This window comes from Solanum verrucosum, unplaced genomic scaffold, assembly GCF_900185275.1.
Source record: "Solanum verrucosum unplaced genomic scaffold, falcon-dt-bn FXZP01000199.1, whole genome shotgun sequence".
NCBI classification, from domain to species: Eukaryota; Viridiplantae; Streptophyta; class Magnoliopsida; order Solanales; family Solanaceae; genus Solanum; species Solanum verrucosum.
In genome coordinates this window covers 1,487,374-1,514,195 of record NW_026020049.1, presented here as the reverse complement: position 1 = coordinate 1,514,195, position 26,822 = coordinate 1,487,374, and the positions used below count along the sequence as shown (strand labels likewise).

General features: G+C 31.0%; 1 pseudogene; it reads right to left on the bottom strand.

The window, feature by feature from the left end:
• Window positions 1–26,822, bottom strand: part of LOC125823117 (flavanone 3-dioxygenase 3-like) — a 60,979-nt pseudogene that overhangs the window by 32,829 nt on the left and 1,328 nt on the right.

The window sequence follows — 26,822 nt, the reverse complement described above, 5'->3', positions numbered from 1 at the left end:
CGTATATGGTTGATTGGATAATATGTTTGATTTTAGGACATTATCAAAAAAATTATGAACATAAATCCAACAAAAATTAAACTTTTACGGTATGCAAAATTGAACTTCAATCAGTGAATTTGTAGTTTTAAATGGAATTTCAAGACATCATTCAATTCTTGAAATTGGACCGCAAAAAAACTAATTTTGAACCTACCATGAGTTTCAGTAATATTATTTTTTCCATATATAACTTAATATTGGTCAAAATAATAAATATATCCAATTTTGGTTACAAACTTAAATTGTTTTCCTAACATAATTTCTAATTAAAGAATTTCATATTTTAAAATTCTTATTTTGAATCAATAGTAAGTTTTAACAATATTATTTCCATATATAACTTTGTATTGGTCAAAATAATACATATTCCCAATTTGATACAAACTTATATTATTTTCCTAACATAAAGTACTACAAACCTTTGAATTCTCCTATAAAACCTTAGGAGAAGTCACTACTTGATTCATTGCACCTTGCATCTTCAATATAAATATATAATGGCAAACTTGAAAGCTTCATTTAGCAATACTTTTCCCCTCGTAGCTTACGTTTGTGGTATGTATACACTACTTTTGTGTTTTTTTTTTTTGCAACTTTTAGCAGTAATAAATATGCACATTAATATAGAGTATTGTTAAAGTTTTTACCGACATTAGTTAATTGTTGTTGAATTCAAAGAGTGTTAATTGCCTCTCAAGATTATTTTTGATGTAATATATATATTATACTGGTCCAAATAAATTTTATTTTATATATTGATTGGTTGTTTTAATTTGCAGTTATTTTGGTGATAACGAGTCAAGTGCTCAAAGCAAATGGTTACGTATGTCCATCAGAAATGGATGCTATATCATGTAAAGGAGGTGATAAGAAACATGATTGTGAACCATACTGTAAATTTGTCTATGGAAAAACATTTGTTGGTTCTGAGTGTGTAGTGAAAAAAGCAGGTGAAGATCCCATTTGTATGTGTTTATACTCGATTAACAAACCTTGTTAATCACACATTTATTATAATATATATTACTACTCTTTTTATTTAAATTGTTTGTTGATGTTTATTTTTATAAAATAACAATAAACTTACTTTTGTTTATTTTGGTTACACTCTTTTTATTTTTATTATGTGTATCAGACATCGAATGAAAATAATAACAATAAAATATATCTTCTCAAAATTATACTCATGATATCATAAAATTTTATTCGGGTTATAATGAATGAAAGAAAGATTTTAAAACATTATGGTATAATATATATCTCTTTGAGTCTACAATAGGAAGTTTTAATATTTTAAAATATAAAAATTGTGACTCTTTTGGAAATTTAACATCGAATGAAAGCAAAGTAATAATTAATACACAAATTCAACATCTAAAACAAAAGTCGATTAATTTATTTTGTCTTCCACTCGTTACTTCTCTTCCCTTTCTGAATGTCAGTTGTAAGATTATTTTGAAAATAGAGAAAATATCTGAAACTTACTTTTGTTTTGTTCTTGTTTCAATTATTAAATTCTAATATATAATATATATTTTGATAGTATTGAATTCGTCCAAAATTGATTGTTGATATCTAATATTGTGTAAATAAAAATCACATACAAGTGACGTAAGTTGAAAAAAGAAATATAAGCTAAAAGATGTATAATCTATATATATATATATATATATATATATAATATAAAGCCAAATGTAGATAAGGATGATGTGGCACATCTCTAAGGCCACCATTGCAATTTATCTTTTTTCTCATTTTTTTTTCTCATTTTCTTTTCTAATTAAATAATTAATTATATTCTATCATATTTATTAAGTTTCATTAAATTTTATAACAACCATATTAATTTATTTATTGTGGCATCTTTTTATGACCTAGAAAATTATTTATTTTTAATCTTCTCTCTTATTTCAAAAAAAAATCCTCTCATTATTTTCATTAATAATTTGTTTAATTATTAATTTCTTAAACATATATTTATTACATTACATCTAATTATATCTCATGAGTTAATAATAATAATAATAATAATAATTAAAAACAAATAAAAAAAAAGAGGAAGGATGACGGAGAAAATGAAATTAAAGATGAAAAACTTCAGTTTCAAAACTTTTCATTTTCCAAATTAAAATTGTAATAAATTTTATGTAACTCATGATCTTTCAATTTTCTATACTTAATGAAGAAAAAAGTATGATTTTACAATCATATAAGAGTATGCCAAAATACTTTATTCAAATGACAACACATATACTGTTGTGAGTGGAATTTGTGTTTTGTAGAAACATGAAAAGGAAGGAAGATGATCAGCTGATTGAAGCTATACATATAGACATTTTTCTGTTCATAGCTCATTCTTTTACCCCCTTTTTTTTTTTTTTTTGCATTTGCAATTAGAAGGAAGCTAACTTTTGTTGTTGTAACTAATGAAATGTCAATATCAGCAGAATGACATCAAAAAAGTACTCATCCAGAGATGAAGCCTTCCCATGCTCAGAAATATGGCCAATATCTGCAGAAAAGTATCATGAAGTACAATTATGTTGAGGAAATCTTTTAATAGTTTATATGTTTAGAACTTCAAATGTTCCAGTTTCAAATTTATATATTGTATTTGGGTTGTTAATTAAGAGAATCATGTCAGAGTAATTCAATAAATTGTTTAAGTGGTATGAATTCTTCACTTTCAATTATATATATAACTTTGTAAGAATACCTATTGAAAATTTTAAAGAGTCCGAGCAACAACAACAACATACTTTTGGTAAAAAGGAAAAGGTGCTTTCTTATATATTTGTTGATTAGAAAAATGGAACATATCAAAATTAAATATCTTGACTGATTATTAAAAATTAGGAGTATTTTTCCTTATGGTGCTTCAAAATTAAAAATGATTATTGATTATCATTACTTAAGATTATGTATTCTGCTAGAATTTGCTGAAGAATGTTATTTTTTGTTTCTAATCAGAAAAGAGAGGTGGCTTAGTATCAGCTAAAGAAATGTATGTGGATTATCTTCTCTCTCTTTTCCGAAGTCTTATTTCCCTTTCCAAGCTTAATCTTAATTTTAGAGGTTTAATTTTTTTCTAGATCGCTTATCAATTATAATTATGAGTAGCAGTATTCAGTTTCAAAGGATAAAAACATTATAAAACATACATAAACTAAGTTGCATTGAACTTTTATAGTACTAAAAGTTGTTGAATTTTTTATACATATTATTTATATATATATTCAAAAACTGTTATGCTTTAATTAGTTAACTTTTTACCTTTCAATATAATTACTTTCTTAATTATATATTTTAATACGCATTTATGGGGGGGTTTTCATCCTTTTCCCTTTAGAGGAAGTTTCTTTTGAAAAAAAAATTGAAGATAAAATGAGGTTTATTTTATATTATGATAGAAGAAAAAGATAAAAACAAAGAAGGCATGTGCATCTTTTTTCAGAAGAGTACTTCTCTCCATTTAGATGAAGTGATGGGGTGTTGAAATGATAAAAATTAATTGAAAAAAAAAAGAATGAAACAATAAAAGCTAAAAATGTTCTCTTTAATAAAATTGATTGTGAGGAATTTGGTTTCACTTGAAAATAAATAATGTTTAACACAATTACTATAATAAATATCTATTTTTACCAAAGTTTTTACTGTTTATACTCTATGCTTCATTTGCTTTTATACTACATGATCAAGAGGGTCACTTGGTTCCCATTTTAAGAATAATGCTAAATAGAAATTTTAAGTATTATTAAGAAATTAATAAATCAAAAATTACAAAAAACAAATTATTGTGTAATAGTTAATCTTTTGAGATATATCCTATTAGTTGTTGATGGGTAGAGAATTATTTTATATATATCTTTTCTTTCTCTTTTTAACTTTCACACATCTTCCCTCTTATTTTTTTGAATAGGAGAAACTCTCAAAACTATTTTGAAAATACCACTTAAATATGCATAAAGCATATTAGAGAAATGTATTTTATTTATTACAAAAAAAATATTAATAATTTTCTTGAAAGCCTTTTTTTTTTAAAGAAACAAAAGAGCTTCTTTAATTTAGAAATACACAGCATTTTTGCATATGCATATTAACTGATTTAAAAGTTTGAGAATTTTACATGCCATCAAAATCACTTTGTAACCAAATGTAATCTCCTTGAAGTATAAAAACACACATATATGAATATCAATGAAAATATATTTTTGGTAACTTAACAAACTTATAATTATAGTACTTTTTTGTGTATACATAAGAAATTACTTTAAAAAAATTAATTTAGACTATACTATTAGAATAAATTATTTCAATTTATTTTTAATTAAAGGAGAAACATAGAGAAGGTGATGTGGCACCTCTCTATGACCTCCATTTCAATTTTTCTTTTTTGTGGTTTTTTGAGATTTTTTTTATTTAAATTAATTATGTTATTATAAAAGTAAATCACTTACTTTATTACAAATTAATATTTTACTAAGGCAGAATGACCTGGGAGGCCCATGTACTTGGCTTCGTTTGTCAGTTTAACCCTTCTACTTATTACTTTGCCAAATGAACCTTTAAACTCAATGAAACTCTATTTTTTAAAACCCCTCTGACCATTGACCGGGCTTATGTGGCACTGAAATGACTTAGTTGGACAAACATGTGACCTTACCGTTTTGAAGGAAGTGAATACAATACTTTTATTTTAAAATTATCAAAATTATAAGACAAAACAATAATAATATTTTTTTTTAAAAATATTGAATGCCTCCTTCTTCACTGCACCCCACCTCGCCCCACTCCCACCCCTTCTCTCTACTTCTTTTTTAGCCCCACCCCACCCCACTTTTTTTCTCTTCTTCTTCAACCTCAGCCCCCACCCTCCCCCGCCCCTACTCCCTTTCTCTTCTTCTTCTTCAACCGTAGCCCCCATCCACCCCCACACTCCCCGCTCCTACTCCTTTTCTCTTCTTCTTTGACGTACACATTATCACAATAAAATCATCAAATAAAAAATTGAAAAAAGTTTTTGCAAGAAAATATATCATTCACCATTTTTATAAACATAATTCTTTAAGATCTATTACTTGAGTTTACATATAAACATATTTTCCAATTTGAAGTTTTCTTGATATCTCTTTTTATCAAATCAAAATAAATAAAACCTTAAATTATGTGCAAAACTAATTATAATCTATCACATTTTATGATTGAAGAAATTTTTGAGTGTGAACTATATATGAAGAAAGATGAAAAATGTGATTTTTATTTTTGGGATGAAAATGGTAGAAGGTGGGAATAATAAAGAGGATGAAATAGGAAGGGGGTGAAATGAGTAAGAGAGAGAAAATTGCATTTTTTAAAAATATTATTTATTTTTAAATATGTAATTTCTGATGTGTCATCGAAAAAATAATAATAATAATAATAATGTGTCATTAAAAAATGACGTGGTATTTCATGTGTAAAATGAGTGTACTACACACACCCATCGGATGAGAAAGGGGTCTAAAATATTTTTATACCACCATAACTCATAACTCATCTACTTAATTTTTCCTATTAATAATATTTATAATTCTCATAATTTCCAACTTTTCATATTCATAACCATTAAATATTTAATGTAAAAGAAAGACACCTTATGGTATTTCTCCATTTTTTCTATATAAATTCAACTTTTTATTTCTTAAGATTCAATTCAAAGTTACCATTTATTTTCACTATTATATTATATTCATGCTTTTGTTTGACTTGAATAACAAGAAGAAAACTCTTGAATAGTGATAGACTTGTGAAGTGGATATCGACAAGAGCTCACACAATTATGTATTGATTTCATTTTCCTTCTACTTTTTATGATTAAAGTTGTAATGATATATGTATTTTATTTTTTCTTTCTTTCCTTTCTTATGTATTACTATGATGCATCTTAAGTTTAATTTATATGGATTTATGATTGTTGTAAGTCTATAATTTCTTTTGATTCAAATTAGTATTTTAAAATGGAGTAGATCCTAAAGAGATATTACTTTCTTATGAATTTATCTCAATTATGATTCGAATTCGACTATAAGTACTAACGATGTTTAAATTTATAATTAATTTTCTTTTGTTCAAATTAGTAAATTATGTTTTAAAGTCTGCTAACTACTAATCAAATTTTAAAATTTATAATTGATTGCGTAAAAATAAATTTTAATGATTGAAATATATTTTTCATTTGATATTTATTATGTTTAAGTTCTTCGAACTATCAAGAATTATGGCTTGACATGAAAATTGATAAATATAAAGTAACGGGAGGGAGGGAGGGAGAGTGAGGTAATTCTAAAGAAATTATATGTGCACAACAAATATTATTTATATTTATTTAGAATTGAGACATAAGTGCGTAGGAGTTTTCACGGCTAAATCATTATTTGTTGTTTGAAGGTAATTATTACTCATTTTATAGTAAAAGTATATTAATTGTAATTAACAAACTCAAAATACCTTATCCATTCTTTAATTATCTTTTTACTTTGACAAATAGTATATTTATGTGATTTATTTTTAATTTTTTTATACATTGTAAGAATAAATATTGTGTTCTTTCACTTTTAAAAAATAATAAATACATCACATGTAATTTTCTTACTTTCTCCTTTGTGGAATCAAATTGTATATCTGTATACATTTATAGAAAGATGTTATTATTTTATTATTATTATTTTTTTATGTAAGGAGAAATTCTTATAAAATATTCACAAAATCCCAATTTAGCTTTATATATATTAAATATAATATTAGATAAATATATTATCATATTTACAAACACATCTTCCATATAGTAATAGTATTTAATTAATTATCTATTTTATATGATCGCGCGAAGCGCGGATGAATTCACTAGTTTAAGTATAAGTAAGGTTTATTAGTGATTAGAAGGGTCCAAATTCTGGATATAATGTTGGTTAGTACATAGTACATTAAACTTTAGTTAATTAAGCAAATGCACTACTTAATGTTGCTATATCACTTTCAGCTTTCAGGTGAATATTTTATAGAATTCGACCAAAGTGATTTTTGCGATAGCCCAACGAAAATGGAAGTGATGACACTTGTCTATTCCCACCAAGACAAGTCAGCCTCAACCCAACGAAAACGAAAGAAAAGTGGAAATATAAAACAAGATCAAGACAAAGGCGGAAAACTTATTCATTCTAAATAATACCCCAAAATCTGGTTGTCATGTATACAAGCCACTAAATACATAAAATGCGGAATTTAGAAGTAAGTACAGGTCTCAATCTTTGTTTCTCAAATAGAACAAAGTGTAAAGAAAAGGAAAAAGAGGGTTCGCCGAAGTGACAAGCAGCTATCTCTTCAAATCTTTGACAACTCTCGAAATCAAAAGAATGAGAAAGAGATCACATGATTTCAAGCTTGGAACCTACACAAGTGTAGAAGCAAGGGGTGAATATCAACAACACGGTACCAGGAAGCAACCTAATAATCAAGGCATCTAGCTAGGAAACGAGTACCCCTTACACTCCAACCGAATCTCCTCAAACTACAACCTGCACAGAAATCAACCCACCAGTTCTACAATACACAACTTACAAGGCCCAACATCCGCAATTCAACAGTAAACAAATCTACAACCAAACGAATCATGTACGACAATCTCAATGTCAAATAGATAAATTACACGCAATAAGTACATCAATCACAATTAACAACCAAGTCACACATAAGCATCAAATGCATCAAGTCACAATAGTCAATCTCTCGCCGGAATAATTTCCCATCGGCACAATATCTCTAGCCAAAACCATTTTTCATTGACTTTATATCAAATCACTAGCCGGAACCATTTCCCATCAGCTTTATATCACTAGCCGGCAATGACCTAGGCATCATAAGCACTTGATAGAAATAACCTCGGCATAATAAACACTTGACAAAAATTAATTAACTCGGCATCAACTATCACATATATCATCATGATGTTCAATAATCAATGCACACATGCAATATCACACCATACGAAAGAGACAACAATTCATGCAATTCAAGTCCACAATTCATGTTATCAAACATCTCATCAATCAATCAATAAGGGTCACAACAAGGCAATTCACATCATCATGCTCATCACATAGCCTTTTCAATTTCAACCCATTTTTATTCATTAAGATTTATAAAGTGGAAAATTAACCCTTCACCTCATTCCCATTACTCCCAACGCGCAAGCAGCGAAGGGAATACATGCATTCTATTAGAATATAAGGCTTAGGAAATCACTTGCCTTAAATCAATCAATAATCACTCCAAGAGTTGAGTCTTTCCCTTCCGAATCCTTCAAAAGCCCAACGATCTATATACAAACAAGTATTCACAATCATTTTCCAGAAACAACAATACCCACATCAATTACTTTAGAAAAATGAGTCAATCAACTCAAAACCTAATTTCAAAGAGAAGGATTGAATTGAAAATTTAATACTTAAAACAACACTTAAGGCTTTAGGAAATCATTGAAAAATATCATTTCAAAAAAGGACTAAAAAATAGTTCACAATCTCCATTTTTGTTTAGAACTAGAGTTCTTGAAAAACCTCACCATTTACCAATCAAAATCTCATATATTTGATGTTAAAAATCCATAAATAATCAAAGAAAAATGAAGGTATAGAGTCATAGAAGCTTACCCAAATGATTTAGCACAAGAAAACCTTTCCAAAATCGCCACCAAGGGTTCTCCAAGCTCAAAAATGGAAAATGGGGTTAAAACCCCCAAACTTTTCAGACCAAAAACCATCTCTAATGTCGCAAAAGTGACCTAGGGTTCGCAAAAGCGAAGTCCCCTTCACTTTTGCAAAGCTCGCGTAAGCAGAGAGGCTCTCCCTTTTTGCGAAGGTCGCTTAAGCGACTAGCCTTCGTAAAAGTGTGGCCTGTGGACACCAACAACTCAGTCAACTCTCAAAGCATCGAAAGAACCTTGAGAATTCGTTCGGAACCCCTTATACACAAATCGCATATGCAAAAAAATTATACTCGACGTTTCAGATTCAATGGAATCGTCAAACACAAATTTGAGGTCTCCTTGATGTGGCATCCGTGAAACCCACAAGAAACTAAATCAACGCCTAAATAGGCTAAAAAAAGATCAAAACCTCTCAAAAATCAATCAGGGCCTCATCTAGGCCTAAAATCATCCCCTTAATCAAATGAAACTCTCAAAATTTCGATATGAGCATCCGAACCCCAAATGTTGACCAAAGTCAACCAAAAGGCTAAAATTTAAGAAATTCACAACTTAGGACCTCAAATCCTTAAAAAGACTCTGAATCTAAAATCGACAACTCTCACAGACAAGATTTCACCTTCATGGATTGATAGAGTCGACGAAATTCCATTATGACACTTGAAACTCCAAAATACACCGATAACCACTTTCTTGACAATTTAGTCTTTCAAACTCAAAATTTACTTAACTCTCAACTGTAAACTCAAAGCTTGGAAACCAATTTCCAAAACTCAACATCAGAGACTCGGGGTCGACATCGAGATGAAAAAATGGTAATTTTACAAGAATTACCAAAAATGACCAACCGGATCATTATAATGTTCAACTTCTTGTTGGATAGAAGGTTCAGTTGCTCCTTGGATAGAAGGTTCAACTTCTTCAAAATTAGTCCAATTTATTGATGAGTCATCATCATCAACCTATATACTACCAACAACCTTTTTATTTACAACTTTATGACTAGTTGAAATAATATAACATGAATTTAACCCTAAATCTTGATTTCTCCTTAGACATTTAAAAAAATCAACAAAGGGACCAAAAAGGTATCAGATTCCCTATTGTCAGCTACAAGTGCATTAAAAGTCTCACGAACTTGACTTGAAGTTTTACCTACTCTTGTAACTTGACTACTTTGTCCTTCAAATGGACCCACATACTCCAAAACTGAGTTATCACACACATAATGTCATGATCTGACCCTACACCCTGGACGTGGCCGGCACTCAAGAACCATTGTTGGTCCCCAAGCGAATCCTCATCCTGACTGACTACAAGCGGAAGACTAACTCAAGCATACAAAGCTTAAAAACTGAAAAAATAATAATATATTCAACTTGCCATAAAATAGGCAACTTAAGTCTTTAAAACATTTAACAACATAAATTAACAGACTTCTGAAACTTTATTGTCTATCTATGAAACCTCTAACTGACAAAGACTGAAGTCGGGACAAGACCCACGACATCCTAACAACTGATATAACTGAAAGTACAAGTGGAACCCTCCGAAAGCAATGAGGCTCACCATAGCTAACTCAAACTGCATGTGGTATCAACGAAGCACTTGTTGATGATCCTGATTACCTGTATTTGCACCATGAAATGATACAGGTCAAATGGCTCGGTACATGGAATGTACGAGCAAGTAAGGGGAATTTTAAAGCATAAACATAAGCTTGAACTGGTGGAATAGAACCATACTTACCCCTTCTCAACTAACTCAACTCAAAGAAATATAGTTCAATTCAACTCAGAGAAAATAAGGCATGATAAGATACTCGACTCTGGGTACTCAAATCTTAATACTCAACTCAATATAAAGCAACAATACAGATGCAATATATGGAAATCTTTTAAAATAATAAAAATCAACTCAATGTATTGAAAATTGCAATAGTAACTCAGTTTGTATGCAAGGATACAAGATAAAATTTGCTTGTATATGAAAATACAAGGTAAACTCTGTGTATATAAGAATACAAAATATCTTTGTGGGAGTTTCTCTAACCGATAACCATCACTATAAGCTATGTGATGATACAACGTCTTACCTCACGCTGTCAGGGCCGTCCTATACTTTGTCGGGGTATAGAACATACTCACTAAGTGGATCCACTAGTCTATGATAAAAGCATTAAGGAATAATCTAAAAAGTATGACAATTTTCTACCCATGTTGGCTACACGGTTTATGAAGACTTTGAATTATCTGAACTCAAGCTTGTCCCCATATCGGTGCTCAATACTACTCCCAAAATGTAACTAGCTCATATGTTTAAAAACATAACTCTTTATGTGGTTTGAGATTATTACTCAAAAATCTTTCTCTTAAAATAGATTGTACTCAAACTGCTCAAAACTCTTTTGGAAATCTTAGTTTCCTCTCATCTTAAATGTGAAAACATTTACTCTTGGGAATACTTAAATTCCCATATATAAGAAAATGAACTCAACTCTACTCTTTCTAAAAAATATTTCAAAATCATATTATAATATGAACATTGATGACTCGGGAAGTCATATTGCATAAACATTAATGGTATACCTAGATACCATACTACTCATACATAGATGACATACTTGATTGTCATACTAATCATGTTTTAGAAAACTCATCTTTACTTTCTCAAAACTCAGTTTAAGAACTCAAATGTTGGCTTTAAAAATCTTTTTAAAAATTTATAACTCAAATCATATGGTTCATATGTAATTATGAACATTAACGACTCAACTCAGGAATCTTAATAGAAATAAAGAACCTCAGTACTCAGAACTCAAGACTCGATGATACTAGTCATCTCTAGACTGCTCGACTCATAGGGTTCATACGAAATTATGGGAATGAACTACTCAACTCAAGGGAAAAATGATACTTCTCATCTCAAGACTGCTAGACTCATAGGGTTCATGCGAGATTATGGGCATGAACTACTCAACTCAAGGACCTCATGGGTAACATGTAATAGTTCCATGATTAGGAATATAATCTCAAAAGGGTTAGAAACTCAATACTCAATACTCAAGACTTAGAACTTGAAGATATTACTCCTCTCAAAGATACTCAATTTATGAACTTCATGCAGAATTCATGGGAATTAGCGACTCGAATTGAGGGTCTAAATAACAATATGGAACTCATGTATACAACTCTTCTCATTCTCATACTTGCTTTCACAAAACTTAGTTCAAATCGATGGTTGAACTCAAAGGATTCACAATTGAACTCAAAAGCTTTCATGAACTCTACTCTTAACTCTCTCTTGAATGTGAATTATGAATTCAAGAGTTATGGTTCATGATATGAAGGATCTCGTGATGATAAAGTAAATGTAACACCCCAGAAATTTTTTGGGCTAAGACTTGAACCATCCTTCGTTGTGAGTAGGATTTTAACGAGGAATTAAAATTTCTTAGTGTTAAGTTCACTAGATGTAGCACCTTGAGTTCCAAAAAGAATTAAATTGGAAATAGCAAAATTTGAAATTTTGCAAGTTAAGCTAAGTATGAGTTTTGGGTTGACTTCCAACGACCATACTAGCTCAGGATGATTTAGGTGTGATACCAGATACCGTAGGAAATATCTTTGAATTATCTTTCCAACGCCACCGATTTTGCTAAGTTTCGAGTTCGGATGAGTGAGATATGACCTTTTGAAGTTAGGTTGTCCAGTTAAGGAAAGTTAGCCGAAAATAGTGAGGGGTATTTTGGTCTTTTCCTTACCCAATCAGATTTAATTCATTTTTAGTAATATTTTAGAGTCTAATCCTATTAGGTTCAGTTTTATAATCCTAAAATTAGTCTAGGGTTTTAGTTGAGAGTTCAAGAAGAGAAAAGAGGAGAAAAGAGGAGAGGACCAAGCGTTCGTCGAGATTCTTGCGTGTTGTAGTGGATTTTCGCCATGAGTTTGATCCCTAAGAGGTATGTAAGCTTCCATAGTGTTGGGTTTGTCCACCCACACGCCAAACATATTATTTTCAGCGAAGTTTCATTCTCAAAAAGTTGAAGGATTTAAGTTTTTGATAGGTATTCTTGAAGTTCTTTCTAAATCTTGTTGTATTGGATTTTTTATGATTTTTCTTGAGATCAAAGTGAGTGTTTTTAAGGGCTGTATTGAGTAGATTAGAGTGTACTTATGTTAAGTAATCAAATCCAAGTGATTGGGGAAGAAACCATTCGATTCTAGGCGAAATAGGGTGAGAAAACGAGCAAAGAAATTCGTCGGATTTTTTGGGTTGGGTCCTGGCGCGATGCGCCAGCCAGAGCGCCCCAAATCCTCCTCTGAAGTTTAGGGGCTGGTGCCCCGCGCCACCCATAGCGCCAGGCTCACCTGCCCCATCCAGTTTGTCGTCAGTTGCCCCATTTGAGTTTGTTTAAAGTACACCTTCACTCCTTTTCGATTCTAACTACTCTAAGCTACTTCTAAACACCTAAAATCATTTCTAACATGATCATAACCTTGAATTCATAATTCAAATTCAAGGTAGAGTTAAGAGTTAAGTTTAGAAAATTCTTTCGAACATTCTAAGAAAGTCCCTTTGAGGAGTCTTCTACAATTTCTAGTAATTTGTTTCAAGACTCGAGTAAGTGAGCATGAGAGTGAGGAGAATGTATTCATGAGTCTACTTTTTCATCACGAGATCCTTCATATCATGAACCATAACTCTTGAATTCATAATTCACATTCAAAAGAGAGATAAAAGTAGAGTTCAAGAAAGCCTTTGAGTTCAATTGTGAATCCTTTGAAATCAACTATCGAGTTGAACTAAGTTTTGACGAAGCAAGTCAGAGAATGAAAAGAGTCGTATACATGAGTTCCATATTGTTTTGTTGATCATCAGTCGAGTTGTTTCATGCCCATAACTCTGCATGAACGTCGTAAGTTGAGTATCCTTTAGAGAAGTGGTATCTTCAAGTTCTAAGCTTTTAAGTGTTGAGTTTCTAATCCCTTTTGGGAATCACCTTTGAGTACTTGAGTTGAATATTTCATGCTCATAATTCTGCATGAATATTATAAGTCGAACAGTCTTGAGATGAGAAGTATCTTTGAGTCATTGAGTTGAGTAATTCATGCTCATAAATTCCGCATGAACCCTCTGAGTTGAGATTCTTGAAGTGAGTAGTATTATTGTAGCTCTTGAGTTCCAAGTATTGAGTTCGATCTATGGTTATTAAAAACCTTGCATTGAGTTGTTCATGTCCATAATTTGGCATAAACCATATTTTAAGAAGTCTTTTACAAATGTTTAAACTTTGTTTTAAGACTTAAGCTTTGAAGTTGAGTAAAGAGTAAGAGTAAAGTTCATTTTCTTTAAAATGATATATGGGAATTAAGTATTCCCAAGAGTAAATGTTTTCACATTTAAGATGAGAGGAAACTGAGATTTTCAAAAGAGTTTTGAGCAAGAAAAGGGAACATCGATTCCAAGAGAGCTTTTAAGCTAAGTTTGAGTAATTATCTCAAATCAGAGAAGAAGTATGTTTTAAACATAAAGAGCTAGTATTATATTTTGGGAATATTATTGAGCACCGATTTGGGGATGCGAGCTTCCTATTAACTCAAGTCTCCATGAAAACCATGTAGCCATCATCGGTAGAAAAGGGTCATACTTTTTAGATGAATCCTTTTCGCATAGACTAGTGGATCCACTAAGTTAAGTTAGGTCCTATACTGATGGCAAGGTATAGGATGGTCCTTGGCAGCATGAGGTAAAGTGTTGTATCATCACTATATCTCTTAAGTAATGGTTGTCGGTTAGAGAAACTCCCACTGAAACTATATTACTTTATTATATAAGTAAAGTTGAGTTTGTTATTGCATTTTCTTTAACAAACTAAGTTGTTTTACTGTTTTATAAAGCTTTCCATACATTGCATGTGTATTGTTGCTTTATATTGAGTTGAGTACCCAGAGTCGAATATCATATCTTTGAGTTGAGTATCTAATCTCTGAGTTGAGTATCTTATCTTTGAGTACTTCTGAGTTGAGTAAGTTTGAGTAGTTTTGAGTATCTTTGAGTATTCATTGAGTTGAGTAAGTTTGAGAAGAGGTAAGTATGTTTTCCTTTTTATCAAGTTTCAAGCTTATGTTTATGTTTTAGAATTCCTCTTACATGCTCGTACATTCCACGTACTGAGCCATTTGGCCTGCATCTTCTTATGATGCAGACACAGGTATTTAGGATCATCAACTGGAGCTTCGTTGATACATCCGGAAGTTCGAGTTAGCTATGGTGAGCCTCCTTGTTTCTGGAGGATTTCATTTACTTTTCAGTTTAGTCAGGATGCCGTGGTTCTTGTCCCGACTTCCATCTTTATCAGTTAGAGGCTTCATAGATAGTCAGTATAGTTGAGAAGTTTGTATTATTTATTTATTTTATTAAATATTTCAAAGACTTAAGTTGCCAATTTTGGGGCGAGTTGAATATATTTTATTATTCAGAGTTTTAATTTGAGTTAAAGTTTGAATTTAAGTTTTATGAACTTTTATTTCAGTTTTTTAAGCTTTGTATGCTTGAATCAGTTTTCCGCTTGTAGTTAGCCAGGATGAGGGTTCGCTTGGGGACCAGCAATGGTCTTCAAGTGTCGGCCACGTCCAGGGTGTAGGCTCAGGTCCTGACAGTAGACTCATGAACATTCTCCTCATTCTCATACACACTTGCTCGAGTCTTGAAACAAGTTATTAGAAATTGTAGAAGACTCCTAAAAAAGACTCAAAGAGACTTTCTCAAAATGTTCAGAAGAAATCTCAAAACTTGACTCTTAACTCTACATTGAATTTGAATTATGAATTCAAGGTTATGATTTGTGATAGGAAAGGTATCGTAATGATTTAAATGAGTTTTAGATAAATAAATCATGAGAAAACGGTTGAAAAACATTGTCTGGGGAGCAAGTCCGCGACGCGGAGATGAATTATAATGTTTGGTCGAAATAATTTTTGAAATAGTTGAGTCCGCGTTCTCTCCGCGACGCTGAGAGAAAAGTTTAACTTTGAAGGAACAGGTGATCCGCGACTTGGACCTGGTACTTTGTTTATGTCCGACTTTTTCTTACTCGTTTTTTTACCCTAATTCACCTAGAATCGAATAGTTTCTTTCCCACTCACTTGGATTCGATTACTCAACATAATTACACCCTAATCTACTCAAAACACTCACTTTAATCTCAAGAATTCATCAAACCCATCCTAATTCAAGAACGAAAGCAAATTCAAGAACACTAATCAAGAACATCAAACCCTCAACTTTCTAGGATGAAATTACGCTGAAAATAACATGATTGGCGCGTGGGTGAACGAACCCAACACTATGGAAGCTTACATACCTCTTAGGGATCAAACCTATAGCTAAAATTCACAACAAAACTCAAGAATCTCGACGAACACCTTGATCTTTTCCTCGTTTCTCCTCTTTTCTCTTCTTTTCTCTTCTTGAACTCTCAACTAAAACCTTAGGCGTATATTATGATTATAAAACTGAACCTAATCAGATTAGACCCCTAAAACCTTACTAAAATGAATTAAATATGATTGGGTAAGGAAAAGACCAAAATACCCCTCACTATATTCGGGTAACTTTCCTTAATTAGACAGTCTGACTTCAAAAGGACATATCTCACTCATCCAAACTCGAAACTTAGAAAATTTGGTGGCGTTGGAAAGATAATTCAAAGACCTTTCATTTGATATCTTATGGGCCACCTAACTCATCTTGTACAGAAAGCTATGCTTGTTTGAAGTTGACCCAAAACTTAGAAGAACTTAGGAATGACTTGAATGAACTCTCTATAGTTATTCTTGGAACTCAAGGTGCTACATCTAGTGACCTTAACAGTTAAGAAAATTTTAAATTACTCGGTAAAATCCTACTCACAACGAAGAATGGTTCGAGTCTTAGCTCAAAAAAATTTCTGGGGTGTTACACATAACATATATATTGTGTCCGGTGTCCCTATTATGTAGAAATAATTCTATGTCATAAATATTCTTATCTTTTTTTCAATTCAATCAGATCACTCCCCGTAACACCTCTGATTCAAAAGGTAAGAAATTTCAGTCTTTCTAAACTGGTGCCAGGACAAACGGAGCCACCGACGGATCGTTGGTGGGACCACGGTCCATAGGTTGGTCCGTCATTGGAAAGAATTTTAGTCTTGATTGAAGAAAACTCACTATTACTGTTATTGATCAGAGCAAAAGCTTCATCGATTCACCCAAAGCTTTGAGGTTTGACTGTTACTGATCGGAGCTTCGAAGAAAAAAGAAAAGTAAAAAATATTCAGACAAAGCTTAGAGAAGAGAAGTTTAAAATCTTCACCCAAGCTTTGAGAAGAAACCTTCTAAATATATCGATGATTTGACTTTTTGAATTTGGGCTTTGATAGATATAGGGTCGGGTAAATATTTATTTGACTTTTGATATTTATAGGGTAACTTGGGTAAATGTTAATGAGGGTCGGGTAAATATTTATATGTGGACATCCACACCAGCCATCTTTTCACGGTTGATAGAGTGTGTATACACGATTGAAGTCTTTGGACAGTAAGGATGCACCTATCATATAAAAAATCAAGTTCAAGGGATATTTAAATCTTGTTGTAGTTAAGATGTTCACTGAATAAAGAGTTACAAGTTCAAGAGGATATTTAGCACCTCTCTCTCTTATATACTGAACACAAAGTTGTTGACCACTCATTAAATTTATTAAAACATTTAATGTAATGACCCACAAGGTCGTTTTGTTCTTTTAAATTCATTTATCCAGTTTGAACCTTTCTGTATTTTGTTTATGACCTGCAAAAATAAGAAACATGATTTTCGAGGCGATCGAATAAAGTTTGGTTGAGATTTTCGATTTTGAAGATTTGAAATTCAAGAAATTTGATCAAAATCAATAATTTGAGTTAACAAAATCGATTACGAGTTCTCACAGTACTATTAAAATCGAAAGGTTATTTTAGACTTGATAGGATTGTTTGTATGGGTCCTGATGCGTTCAAGAGTGATGTGTCAATTAACATAAAATTTGGATGTGTATGTCAATTCCCCCTAAAAAAATGAATTTATTTCGAGTTTATAATTAAGTCTTCTTTAGAGTCGCTGAGGAGAGGAGTTGAATTAGTTTATCCTTTGAAGTCAAACTAAATAAATTAATCCACTAGAAATTAAACTTTACTCCAATATGTTTAATTAAATTTAAATAATTAATCTAATTATATTAAGACATATAGTTGATTTGATAATATGTTTGAGTTTAGGGGATTATTAAAAAAATTATGAACATAAATCCAACAAAATTTTAACTTTTGCATTATGAAAAATTGAACTTCAACCAGTCAGTTTTTTGTTTTTAATCGAATTTCAAGACACCATTCGATTCTTGAAATTGGGCCGCAAAAAACTAATTTTGAACCTACCATAAGTTTCAATAATATTATTTTTTCCATATATGACTTAATATTGGTCAAAATAAGAAATATATTCAATTTTGATTACAAACTTAAATTATTTTCCTAACATAATTTCTAATTAAATTAAAGAACTGCGTATTTTAAATTCTTATTTTGAATCAATCATAAGTTTTAATAGTATTATTTCCATATATAGCTTAGTTTGGTCAAAATAATACACAAATCCAATTTGATACAAACTTATATTATTTTCCTAACATAAAGTACTACAAACCTTTGAATTCTCCTATAAAACCTTAGGAGAAGTCACTACTTTATTCATTGCACCTTACATCTTCAATATAATGGCAAACTTGAAAGCTTCATTTGGCAATACTTTTTCCCTCATAGCTTACGTTTGTGGTATGTATACACTACTTTTGTATTATTTTTTTGCGCTATTACCACAACAGAAATAATTTTTTAGCAGCAGTAAATATTCGCATTAATAAAGAGTGCTAAAGTCTTTATCAACATTAGTTAATTGTCATTGAATTCAATGTTGTCATAGACTTTAAAGACATTTACAAAGAGTGCTAATTGTATCTAAAATAACATATTTAGCGACAATTAAACTATTACAATTAATTAATTGTCGCTAAAGATTATTTTTGATGTAGTGTAGAGGAGATGATAAGAAACATGATTGTGAACCCTACTGTAAATTTGCCTATGGAAAAACATTTGTTGGTTCTGAGTGTGTAGTGAAAAAAACAGGTGAAGATCCCATTTGTATGTGTTTATACTCGATTAACAAGCCTTGTTAATCACACATTTATTATAGAATATATTAGTTCTCTTCTTATTTAAATTGTTTGTTTATTTATATAAAAATGTTACAATATCTTTTCCGTTCTCACTAACAAAGAATATGATGCAGTAAATAATTAAGGTTGATTCTTTCTTCATCAAAGGTTTTTGGTTTGAATGTCCTATGCGGCACATATCTGAATTAGTTAAACTTTAATAATATGGGTATCAGACATCGAATGAAAAAATATATATATATCATCTCAAAATTATACTCATGATTTCATCAAATTTTATATAATGAACACAACTAGTTGACCACTCATTAAATTTATTCTAACATGTAATGTAATGTAATGACCCACAAGGTCGCTTTGTTTTTTTGGATTCATTCATTTAGTTTAAACTTTTTTGTAGCTCCATTATGCTGTTTATAACTTGTGAGAATGAGTGACATGATTTTCGAGGTGATCGAATAAAATTTGATTGAGATTTTCAGTTTTGAAGGTTTGAAATTTGAGAAATTTAACCAAAATCAATATTTTGAATTAATTAAATCGGTTATGATAGTCCTATTAGAATCGAGAGGATATTTTAGACTTGATATGATTGTATGGATCCCGAGGTGTTTAAGAGTGATTTGAGCCTTTAGGGATGTTAGAATTTTAAGGAAGTTAAGTTTGACCATGGTCAAACTTTTGATTAAAACAACTTTGCATGGGTGATGTGATGATTTCAAAAGATTTGAAACGTGTTTTGTGATTGATTTTGCACTATTGATTTGTGTCTGGGGGGTCTTGGATGTGTTTTGGTTATTTGATCAAAGAATGGTGTTTTAATGTGTTAAACTTTAATAGTATCACCTAACCGAATGAAATTTAAATGGTTTGACTATTTTTAACCTAATTACTAAAGACTTTTTAAGCTGTACTCAAATTATTTGACGATGTTGATACTCAATCTCGAGTTATTCAAGAGTGGTAAAAAATAAGATTAAAGTGAGTTCATTCGACTGTGGCATTAAAAGTCTTTAGCATTGGAGTGATACATGAGTATATGTGACAAAAACAGAAATACATTAAATGAGTGAATGATGAAGAACTTTTTTCTACTAACTATTTGTTTGTTTTTATAGATACAATGACTTCATTGAAGAGAGAACTCTCTGCCAAAATGGAAATTATGCTTCAAAACTACTGGAAGAAATGAGAAATATGAAGGAAAAATTGAAAGATATGGATAGAAGAGTGAGAACTCAAGAAATAACAAAGCAACTATTTTTTAATCCTATTGGTCAACATTATGAGGGATCAGGTAAGACTACTTTTAACGCAATTCCATCACATTTTGTTGTGCAATATACTTTATTCCCTAATGCTACTTTACCAACAAAGCAAGTCATTAGACCTCAAATAAGAGTCAATGTAACCTTCAAAATCGTGATTCTTTTGATGGTGATAATTATGACTATGAAGCAGACGATCAATATCAACAAGAGAGGTTAGGCATGAGAGAAAGAAAAAGGAGGAAATGGAGGTTGGTGTCCGATTGATGGTAAAAAATACAATAGAAGAAATGAGGATCGAGGATTTACCAACATCAAGGTTACACTTTCATTTTTCAAAGAAAGTAGTGACCCAAATAAATATCTTGATTGAATAGTGAAGCTTAAAAAATAATATACTCTCAACAATGTGAGTGATTCTTTTTTTTTGGAAAATTATGTTATAAGTCATCTTGAGGCTTTTTCTTCTTCATGGTGGATTTTTTTTTTTGAAAGAGATGCTTTGGTGAATAGAAACTTTGTTACAAGTTGGAATGACGTGAAAAGTTGTATGTGAAAAATGTTTGTAGGTCAAAATTATGAACAAGATATATATACTTGAGAAGTATTACTATTTTCAGCAAAAAAGCAAGAGTGTGAAATAATATTATGAGGAGCTAGAGCATACTAAGTTTCGAGCTAATGTCATTGATCCAGAGATAAGTCTTATGGTACAATTTATAATAAGAAAGTACGGAAATTATTATATTTGCATTGTTTCTCTACTTTATATGAAGCTTATCAAATGACACGTACTCAAGGTGGAGGGACATGAAAAGGAGAACAAATCAAGTGTAATCTTAGTTTTTTCTTCATGGCCTAAAAATAAGTGAGCAACTTACAAAAATGACTATAGTTTTAGGGTTATTAGAATAGTTATAAGTATTATATTTACCCAAAATAACTATAGTTTCTATCTAAATCTTGTTGTTTTCAAAGTATTTATAGGTTTTTTAAAAATACAATATATGATACAATTTTAAATAGGGAAACTTTCACATATAGCCACTCAAAAATAGTCTAATTACTCTCCATAGCTATAGTTTGATAATTACAATTTGTAGCTACATGTTATATGGAGGAGAGAGGCGAGCGAGACTGGGAGAGAGAGGAGAGAGACGAGAGAGAGGGGGCAAAGAGTGGAGAAAGGTGAATTGTATATGTATATAGGTTAGATAATTGTATATTATACATATATATTTGTATATATGGCAATCGAGATTGGGAGAGGGAGGAGAGAGGCGAGCGAGATTGGGAGAGGGAGGAGAGAGGCGAGAGAGAGAGGGCAGAGAGTAGGAGAGAGGTGAATTGTATATGTATATATGCTAGATAATTGTATATTATACATATGCAATTGTATATATAGCAAGCGAGATTGGGAGAGGGAGGAGAGAGGCGAGCGAGATTGGGAGAGAGAGGAGAGAGGCGAGCGAGAGGGGGCAGAGAGTGGGAGAGAGGTGAATTGTATATGTATATAGGTTAGATAATTGTATATTATACATATGTATTTGTATATTCTGACGAATTATACATATATAAACATGACTAATTAAAACTCGAAGTCAGCCCGCGTAATTAATGTATAATGTTAGTCGTGAGTGGTAATTATAGCAAACTATAGCTATGATGAGTAATTAAGTAGTATAAGTTTGCTTAACCGCGTAATTTTCCCTTTTAAATATATGTACTAAATAAAGAGTTTTTGTTATTATAATTGTCTGCCCTTTAATTACGCTCTTTAAACTCTCAACTTCCCATTGTCAAATTAACAAGAAATAATGACCTATTCAGAGCATATGAATTCCTATCGGTTTAATAGTAAAATTGGGATACAACATACTTAAAATCTGATTTCTTGCATATAGTAAATGCATTGTGTGTACATTTAGCATGTTGGTACAACTATTGAATACACACATGAATAGTATAGGTATACAAATGATATGTATACATAAGAATACACCAATTCACTAACATACACATTAGACGTAACATACTCAATATATACACATTTTAGACTTTTATTGATAATTCAATACAAGTGACAAAATGCAATAGAAGTATCCAAGTGTATAAGTATTCTACTGTATAAAAATTTGAAAAGTATTAAAAACAACAATTTCTTCCTCCTATTCAAATTATATAATATTCATGTGAATACAACAATTGACTAACATACTTTGAAAACAATGAACTCGTACATTTGTTTGAACAATATAAGTTTTAATGTATCATGTACAACACAACAATATGACAAAATGAAACTAAAACAATACAATTATACAGGTGTATAACCCATAAATATGTTATTACGAATCTTTGTTCCCTTCTTGATCTCCATTGCAACAATAGAGCCGGAAATTTTGGCTTGCTCTTAAGTGATGCACAAATCAAACAAAGATACTTCTTCCAACAATATAATTTATCATAAAAATGTGTACCTCTTGTGATTCTCTTCGGAGTACTAACTTTCGCCTTTGTAATGGTGAAAAAAAAAACCTTCACCCGAAACCCTGTAAAGATAGATGAAATGTATATACAACTATAACCTTCGATGAAAAAGAGAAAAAAATGAAATTAGAAGATATCTGATGAATTCGAATCACAAAATAGCTCATGAAATCATGCAACGGATCATTAATTGTAAGAAATTTGGGGGAAAGAGACGGTGATTTGGGGATAGATTGAAAGAGAAACTTTGAAGGTGGGAACTAGGGAAGTGAAGCATAAAAGGAGGCTTAAAAAACTTAATTAGATGTGTAGAATTGTATTTACTATTTAATAATTAAATATATCCATAAAAAAATAAAGTATACTATACCTTTAATATGTAATATAGTTTGCTATTTTCTGTAGTTTTTCCAGGTTTAGAAACTTGGGACAAACCCAAAGGTGTAAAGCAAGGCTTCAAGTCCAAATTTGACAAAGGCAAATTAAAGTTAGATTACAAGGATTCAGATAATATAGCTAAACTTGAAGCTCCATTTAAAATAAATTGTTTTAAAAGTAAAAAATATGAGCATAAAGAAAATGAATGTTGTAACAAATTAAAGAACTATCATTGCATTGAATGATAGTAGTTATCAAAATGAAAGATGAATCTAGGAATGCCCATAGGAAGAGTGATAGTAGTGATGAGTTTATGAGAGAAGAGGATAGAGAAGAAATTTATGATGATGAAAAGTTTGTTCTTATATGAAAAACTATGATTACTGTAGCAAGGGAAATCTTGATCAAAGATAGAACTTGTTCATAATTGATGTAGAGTTCAAGAACAATTATATTTCTTTATAATCGATAGTGAAATTTATGCAAATGTTGCTAGCATATTTATGATGGAACAATTGAAACTTCCAACATAAAGAAATTTTAAACCTTATAGATTTCAATGGCTCAATGAATATGGTGAACTCAAGGTAATCAAGAGAGTGTCAGTTAAGTTTAAGATAAAAATTACCATGCTGAAGTGATTTGTGTTGTTGTACCAACGCAAGCTTGTCATCTGTTGATGAAAGGCCATAAAAATATGATGTAGGGGCTAAACATGATGAAAGATCAAATAAATATGTATTTGTTAAGAATAGTAAAAAATACATTTTTAACTCTCTTTCTTTTTTTCAAATGGGAGAGAAATATAAAAAAATGAGAGAGTTGAAAGAAAAACTTGAGAGAAAAAAGAAAGAGAGGAGTAAGGGAGTGAAGAGTGATAGCTCAAAGAAAAAACAATAAGTGGTTGAGAGCTCGAGTGAGAATGAATTATCATAAGAAAAGAGAAGTGAGTAAGAAAAACAAATGCTCAAAGAAAGAGGAAAAGTTGTGCATGATTTTTCAAAATCAAAAGAGCTTAGAAGAGCTAAACATTAAATATGATACTCAAACCATACCTATTAAATCTAAAGGTGAGGCGAATTCGAGGACTAATTCTTTTGAAAATGGGGATAGTGATGTAGATCAAAGTAACAATATTTCAAGGAGATCTGTCACAGTGAGTCAAGCTAAGCACCTTCAAGCATGAAAAGCTTTATAAATTAAGATGGAAATTTTGGAAGATTCAAACATGAAAGACATAAAGATATTCAATATATTAAGTGCTCTACCACTTTAATTACCTTATAATTTTTGTGAGGAAAATTTGGGTCTTTATCGTTACTTTTAACCTTTATTATATATAGTATATATTAGGATTCCACAACTAGTTTTGACATATGAAAAATTGTGCCTCTTGTGAGAGCTTGAAAATTCTTTATTAAATTTCAATATCTTGCCTTAGATTGCAAGTTAGGTTCCATAACTAGTTTTAACATATGAAAAATTGTGCCTCTTGTGAGAGCTTGAAAATTCCTTGTTGAATTTCGAGTTTTTGCCCTTGGATTTGCAAGTAAGGTTGCTACCTTCTTGAGGATTCTACTAGACTGTGTTTTTATTTATCAAATAAGTGGTGTTTTAGCTAGTTTCACTAATGCATCTTTTCTTTAAATTTTAATTTAATTGTGTCTATCTCTCTTTTATCTATCTTTCAATCTTGATTTTGTTTTGTTTTCATCTTCTTGTTTCACATCATCTTATTAGAGGGTTCAGAGGGTTATGCAATGTATTATGACATTTCAAACGTTGAATTCTGGTGTGTCTTGATGCAACATTGTAAGGTGATTGCATATGTTTCGATGCAGTTGAGGAAGCATGAGAGGAATTATATGACCCAAGATTTAGAATTGACCGCAGTTATACATGCATTGAAGATGTAGAGACACTATTTGTATGGCGTTCATGTTGATATCTTCACTATTAATAAGAGCTTGTTTGTACTCTTTTAAGTAGAAATAGTTGTACTTACGACAACGGGAATGACTCGAGTTGCTAAAAGAAAAAGATATATATATATATATTTTGTATTATTTGGATTAGGCAAATATGATAACTGATGCCCTCAATCACAGGTCTATGGACAACTTATCATATTTATGAGCCGAAAATAGATAGCTTGAAACTACATTAGTTGGATAGTGGGGTCACAATTTAAACTATATAATGTCATTTTTAGTTGGGGAAATAAAAGAGCGGCGGTATGAGGATCTCATCCTAGTGTAGTTTAAGGATAATGAGTCTTTATCCTTTGAGGTGACAAGAAACAAAAAGGTACTATAATTGACTTCATATTTCAGTTGTTGTAGGACTCTAATAGTTGATTATGGCGGAGGCATATCATTTTCATTATTTTATTCACCCATGATCAATGAAGATGTGCCATGATTTTAAGAGGATCCATTAGTGGCACGAGATGAAAAAACAATGTCGAATTTGTGACTAAGTGTCCCAATTGTCAGTATGTGAAAATTAAGCATAAAAAGTTTGATGGGCTAATGCATGATATAACTATTTCTTTGTGGATGTTGGAAATATTTATTATGAATTATGTTACATGATTACCCCATTCACGAAATAAGTTTGGTTCTATTTAGGTGATTGTTGACAAACTAACAAAATCAACCCATTTCTTGTCACTACTTATATGGATGATGATTAGTTGTTTATTTGAGAGAAAGTTAGCCTCCACGATGTCCTAGTATTAATCATTTATGAGAAAGGAACACAATTTATAACTACTTTTTGGTGGTCATTACAGAAGGACTTGGGGATGCAAATTAATCTCAGCACAACTTTTTTCTCAGATAGAGCGCACAACCCAGACACTTAAGAATATGTTATGAGTGTGTGATATAGAATTCAAGGGAAGTTGGGAATGATCACTTACTTCTTATTGAGTTTGCATATAATAACAACTACCATTTCAATATCAGAATGAGTCATGACGCCTTATAAGGTTTTATAGGGACGAAAATGCAAATCCCCTATTAGGTGGTTGTAGGTGGGTGAGTAATGGTTGATTAGACTTGACTTAGTACACCGAATTACTTTCTGCCAGGCTCAGAAATTCTAGTTTATATTTATTTATTTATTTTAATTTCTAAAAGTAGCACAAGGCGAGTGAAACAAGTTAAACTTATTTTGAGCAGTCATTGATGACCTATAATCGCAAGAAATCATATTTCGATGTGAGACATCAATATTTATATTTATGTATTGACTATTGAGTATTCTTGAAGATCTCACCTTGAAGGACGTTATGAGAATGGATGGGAAATGTAAGCTCATTTCGAAATTCTATATGGACAAATGGATGGGAAATGTAAGCTCATTTCAAAAATCTATATGGACAAATGTTGCAAAAATATATATAAAACCATTTCTCGAATTGTCTAGTTGAGGATCTTTAGATCTTAGAGAAATTGTCCTACGATGAGACTCCAGTTACAATACTATACTGTTAGGTCTGCATACTAAGGAACAAACATGTAGCTCCGGTAAAAGTCTTTTGGAAAAATAAGAACATCAAAGAAATGACATGAAAAGGTGAGAAGGATATGAGATCTAGATACCCATACCTCTTCCAAGCACGAGAGTGAGTATGCCA